General features: G+C 37.9%; 1 long non-coding RNA gene across 1 annotated transcript; it reads left to right on the top strand.

Moving 5' to 3' along the window:
• The first annotated feature begins 287 nt into the window (after positions 1-287).
• On the top strand, positions 288-6,275 carry LOC125145287. Its single transcript, XR_007143630.1, has 2 exons — positions 288-540; positions 4,554-6,275. It is a non-coding gene; the product is annotated as an uncharacterized LOC125145287 (long non-coding RNA).
• The last annotated feature ends 328 nt before the right edge of the window (positions 6,276-6,603 follow it).

The raw sequence follows: 6,603 nt of genomic DNA, 5'->3' as shown, positions 1-6,603 counted from the left end.
ACACACACACACACACACACACACACACACACACACACACACACACACACACACACACACACACACACACACACACTCCCTGTCTGTCTGTCTGTCTGTCTGTCTGTCTGTCTGTCTGTCTGTCTGTCTGTCTGTCTGTCTGTCTGTCTGTTTGTCTCTCTCTCTCTCTCTCTCTCTCTCTCTCTCTCTCTCTCACACACACACACACACACACACACACACACACACACACACACACACACACACACACACACACACACACACACACACACCCTCCTATAAGGCTCAGAGCAGAGAGACAGCAGTGGAGTGCTCTACATCTCTACTGCCCCTTTTCTAGCAGCTGTAAAGGACAATTTTGACTAAATATTAACTCCCATTATCCAAATATTATGCAAATGGTGCTCTGGGCTAAAGCAAGGCTAAAGTAAACATGGTCAGCCAGTTTAGCTTGGGATAAAACTCTATGACAATATAATCACACACAACAGACAGTTTCTTTTTTTTTTGCTTCTTGTGGCCTGTGATGAGGTGATGAAGGTAATGTGATAAGAAAATTATCTTAATTACTTTTACTAAGGAGTCATCTACATTTACACTGTGGGGCTTTAATAGCTCTCACTCACCGAAACAAAGACATTTTGTCTCAGCTGAAAGATTTCCTTATCTGTGTATGCCGAATAAAATGTAAAGATATTTTAACAGAATGTAAAAAACTGAAAGGTAAGTTAGGTTCATTCAGCTTTACAAAATAATTCTGTCCATTTCTATGCTTAATTAGTATATGTCCAGTACAAAACTGAAGTAAACATCTGACACCAATCATGACTTAACTTATCCCAAGTTCTACAAAAATGGGTGAACTCATGTAATATGGGACAACTTAATGACGAAAGCCTTTTACTCTCTCAGGATCAAGTTAGCATGCTAACATGTCACTAAATCATGTGGATAACACTACGCTATAAAATACAGAGATCGTCAGTCATGTAATAGATCTGGATTTGAAGGATCAGACAACAAATTCCGCATTAAATCATTGTTTTGTTGGTACATGGTAGGATATGATTCTATAAGCTGCCACATTTTAATAGCTCTGTATGTGCTGAGTTTTGTGTGTTCGCTGTGTGTTCATGTTTGCTTCTCTGGTTTCCCGCGACCACCTGAAAATATGCCAGTAGGTGGATTGGATGCTCTGGATTACGTGTGTGTGTGTGTGTGTGTGTGTGTGTGTGTGTGTGTGTGTGTGTGTGTGTGTGTGTGTGTGTGTGTGTGTGTGTGTGTGTGTCCTATCCAAGGTGTATTCCTGTCTTGTTCTTAATGTTACTTGGATAGAATCTGAATCCAGCTCAGAAGATAGACAAATAAATGTATAGATATTCTTTAGTATACTGTAGGTAACAGGTAAAATATATTAAAATATATAAAATATATATATATAAAAAATAATATATACAGTAAAATATATCTATAAAAAAACTTAAAAATGGTTTTTAATGGTTGTCTAGAAAGCAAATATTTAACACTTTAAATAATTAAAGTATAGTAAAAATATATAGTAGTGTGTCTAGATCTATGTATGTATTTACTGTATATGAATTATTAAACACATACATATACAGACATGTACTGTTTAAATGAAAAGGCATAAATATGATCCCTTTATGATTTCAGCTAGACATACAAGAGTATCTTGTCACAATCATTTGAGCACAAGACAAAAATGTTACTCATGCCACATTATTACTATAGAATAATATCAACATTTTTACTCAGATAATATCTTGACTTATTGACTTGAAATATCGATAGTCAAAATTCCAATCTCAAGTACCAGATGATCTGATCTCAGCTTAAATCAAATCGACCGCTGCTCTGATATTCCATGGATTGATTGACATTTCTATCATTATAGCACTGACACTTTTACAATGAGCTCATCTTGCTATTTTGATCTTCTCAGGTTAACTTTCCAGAAGTATCTGTCCTTCTCCTTCAACGTTTTATTCAGCAGCTTTTCCTAATTGCCTCTAGAACTGTTTTTGGTTGTGTGTCGCAGTGGAGTGTTAAAAATGCTACACGTACAGATCTAGCGCAAGAGCTGAGCTGGAAGGAGCAGGAGGCTAAATTTGGAACAGTGTCGCAGAACATCCTTTTCTTTACCTCAGCAACTTTTAATGGCCATGTTTCTCAAGTGAAAGAGTTATGGGCACAATATTTATAGCCAAATAGATTATTGAGCTTAACACCTCTCTCTGGATGTACACCGACATGACAAAGGTGTAAAGGTAAAGGTCAAAATAATAAAAAAAATAATTGTGATTTTACAATTCTAAAATTTCACCTATCTAATACCTAACACTTAAACAGTGCTAAGTGTTACATTGTTTGTGCTTGTTGAAGGATGCTAGCTTCCCCTTGTGTGACTAGTCCAAGCCTGACTGAACTGTTTAAACAATGCTACCTGCTACAGGGAGACAATCTTTATACCTAAGCTATCATTTGTTCCACTACACTACCTGCTGGATCAGAATTATTTACTTATTTATAGTGTTGCAAATCCTGTTAAACCCTGATTTCCCCCGGTGGTCTGTAGTCACAATCTCTCATGGCCCACAATCCTCTTCTGGCCCAGAGGGAGGCTGCAGGAGGCAGCTACAATTACGGTGCAGCTCTGAAGTGTGAGTTACTCATGAACACATTTTCCCAGATTAGAAAGCCAAAAGAAAGTAGCAGGTCAGACAGTTATGATTTATTTGAATCTGATGTAGCTGTGAGAGCTTTATAGATGCTATGTACATTTGTTTTATTTTGTGCTATAAATAATAATTTAGGCATGTCATTAGCCCAAGAAATACCTACAAACTATTACTCATAGTGAAATATGCTGCAGTGTGAGGGAAATGTCCTCTTTGCCAAGGACGCAGTGGATGATTGCGGCTCAGTAAAGCTGCTCCTAATGTTGTCAGTCTCCTTTGAATGAAGTCTACTGACAGAGCAGGTGGAACAGTGAAACACCTAGTCGGTAAAGGTGCTAAGACTTCGAATGAGGCTTGCAGACGATTGTAATTACAATCCTAGATACATTGGTATAAACCCTGAGTGGGAGGAAAGGCACAAAGTCATGTTGCCCTAGTCGACTGCAGCAAACAAGCTCTGGTGGCTGAACACAGGCCAGGAAAATTGTGCATCAGTACATTGTGTACACTCCAGGCCTGAGACACAAAGAGCATGCAGCTCAGCTGTCAGAGAGCTGGGACACCAGAGCTCGCTCTCCTCAGCTTTTTGAGACAATACCAGCTACTGCAGCCACTGTCTGAATCAGAGCGTCTTGTTGAAGCTCCAAGCCTGGTACAAAAGGACAACTTCTGGAAAGGACCTTAAGCACTCCAGTGACAGGAGAGTCCAAATCTGTCATCTCAGAGTGACATTTCCATACTCTTGAATGTGCTTTGCTAGCAACCAAGCCATACCTGTTCCCTTAGCAACAAACCCATGTCATTCACTAGGGAAACAGTTGATAAAGGGAAAGAACAATAATAGTGACACCACTACCACCATTCACCTCCAACACCAGTGTAGACTCTGGAACTATAATGGAAGCATGAACACCATTTTTCCCAAAGTGAAAGTTTTTCCATGTTTGATGTTTTAATGATGAAATAGTATTTTCTTACAAGTCCATCCAAAATCTCTCACAGGTGTTCATTTAGGTGGGTTTGGTGATTGCAAATATAATAGTATATGATTTACACCATTGTCATACTCATCAAATTATTTGTTGTGCATGATGGGCATCCTGGAAGAGACCACTCCTATGATAGTAATGTTTGATTGCAGGATGATCAGGCAGAATAAGTTTGTTTTGATATGCAGTAATGCTTCACTCTAAGGAGACAAAGTATGACAGCAATATATTTTTCCCATATTTGTATATTGTATCTTTGGAGAAAAGCTAATATGTCTATATGTAAAATTATATATATATATATATGCTCAAGGGCCCACTGGCAGCTTGTTGGACGTGTTCGCAACCGTCCAACCTTAACCACTATGTAACCATGTGGTTACATAAACTAGTTACATAAGTTATTATAGTGACAAACTAACCTTTCTGCAGTATTAACCTACTCTTTCTGCTTTTTGTCTTTAAGGTTGCGTTAGCATTTTTGGTTTATACACCTTTGAAACTGGGTATATTTTAGGTCTCAGTGGCATCCCCATTTACACCATTGGCATCAAGTTTTAGTTGTTCTGCCTTCTGGTTATATATATTACAGTATATGTATATATATATATGTATATATACATCCAACAAGCTGCCAGTGAGCCCTTAAGCATGGCCCTCAATTGCTCAGTTATATAAAATGAGATAAAATGAAAGTCGTTCTGTATAAGGGCGTGTTCTAAAGGCCTAAAATGTATTGTAAAATGCCTTAAAATATTTTTGCTAGACTATTAAGATAACAATAAAATGATTGTTACGACCTACGTTCTTGTATTTGGTATGTGTTTGTTTTCTTTTCTCTTTTTTTTCTGTTCTGTTCTAATAGGTTGTCCAGTGATGGTTTCCCTTCTCTCGATTGGTGGTTCAGAAGAGGTGTGGTCTTTATAAGGGCGCTTCCGGCGTTCAACAGCTCATTTTTGTTTCGGTCGTGTTTGGGAAGAGAGTTCCGGGATCCCTCCTCCGGACGATGGTCAACCTTGCCATCTTGTAATGAAAATGTGCCTATTGAACAACCTGTTAATTATGTTCCTTTGTTCTTAAAGTGACTTCTCAAGCACGTGTAGCGTAGGGGTGTTCAGCCTGTTTATTTTGTTATCCTGGTTTGTACTTTGTTTTTGGTTAGGGAGTTAGGGAAGTTCAATGTATTTTATTTCATGTTCCCTTAGGTTATTTAACCCCTTCCTCCTATTGATTTCGAGGCTTGTTTTTTTTGTTATTTTTTTGCCTTTGGACACCCCGAAGAGATTCTTCTATTCACTTGTCACATTTATTTTCAATAAATTTAAACCTATCCCTTAATCAGTTCGGTGAACATGTTTGATTACAGACCGGAGCGATTTGAAATTGGGATTGATTCCACTACCTAAACTCTGTTCCCTTGTCATGCCCTCTTGGAGGTTTTGTTTTCCCCTAGACGCAGGGGGCGTAACAATGATGCAATTCCACAAGCATGTGATGTCCTGCCTTTTCCATTTTTAATTCATTCTCCTGTGTTTTATGATTAACAATGTTCCTAAAATATTTGTTATGTTTAAGATTTTGTTGTTGAGTTATTGCTGTGTTCATTAGACATGTTTTGTCTGTAAAAAATCTGACTGAAGCCATTGCAAGTTTAACTCTATAAACATTTACTGCATATGTGTCACCAATTAAGCAGAACTTGCTCCTGATGACATGGAAGTTTTAGATCCCCATTGAAACCCTATTCCTGATCACAACAATCATTTATGCCAGGATCCATCCACCATGATGCATTACTTATAAGCAGCTGAGGAAATTGCCGCAGCATTCGTAGCAGGGAACTCGTGCCTATACAAAGCCGGCACTTGTCTCACCTCGCCTTCCTTTGCTTTTCTTGTTCATATGCACTGTGCTGTATGTGCTGCAGGCGGAGTTAAGCAATGGACACGTCATACCAAGAATGCAAGAGTGTTTCATAACAGAACCAATGGATAATCTTGTACAGGTCTTTTCAGAACAAACAGTCTATAGAGAGAACAATATGAGTAGAGCAGAGAGTAGTTTATTAATTAGTTTGCAATACTGTATATTCACAATATACCACAAAAATACATATAGAAATTGCTCTCCACAATAACTATAGACTAACATTTCTCTACGGGTTAACAATCAGAAAAATCTGCAGGTTTAAAAACTGGATATTAGACAGGAGACCTCTGAGAGTTGAGCAGCTGTGGTAGTGTTTTGTTTTTTAAGTACAGTAATGTCATAAGTCTATAAAGTGGATGTGCAGTGACTCAATGTACAAATTTGTGCAATTTGCAGTGTAGTAATTAAGCATACAGTATCAATGTGGTCCATCGTGTCCATCAGTTCAGGAGACAAGAATGACTTCTCTGATTTTTTTTCCTTTATTACAGCAAAGCGCCGCTGTTTGGCCGGTAAGACTTGGAGAGAGGACATTTCCATTGTCTATGATCCTCTCGATCTTGTCCAGTTCTGCCACCATCACCTAGTATTTTTTATTATGATCAGGAGTTCAGTAAAATTGCATCTAACATCGATTAAATTACAACAAATCAACGAATCCAGCTTTTCTTCTTTTCTTTTTTTTAACTGTACCTTTATTATAGAAAGTTCAGATAACAAGAACAACATCCAGCATTTAAAAGAACACCTTTGTGTGTTTTGTGTCTGGTTTAATGAGTGTTATTTGATTATCATCACTGTTATATTCAGTGTTGTGATTGCATTAAGATTACCACGAGGCCAGGGAACAGTAGAGCAGATATAGATGACTCACTCCTTCTGTTGCCACTCTTCTCTATTTTTGGAATTTATCTCCAGGCTTTTAGACAAACAGTTTAAAAGGAGAGGAGGCACATAAATGAAGCATGGAGTCACTCAAAGCTTAA

This window comes from Tachysurus fulvidraco, chromosome 8 (assembly GCF_022655615.1).
Source record: "Tachysurus fulvidraco isolate hzauxx_2018 chromosome 8, HZAU_PFXX_2.0, whole genome shotgun sequence".
NCBI classification, from domain to species: Eukaryota; Metazoa; Chordata; class Actinopteri; order Siluriformes; family Bagridae; genus Tachysurus; species Tachysurus fulvidraco.
The sequence above is the reverse complement of the archived record's forward strand: the minus strand, read 5'-3'. Positions and strand labels throughout refer to the sequence as shown.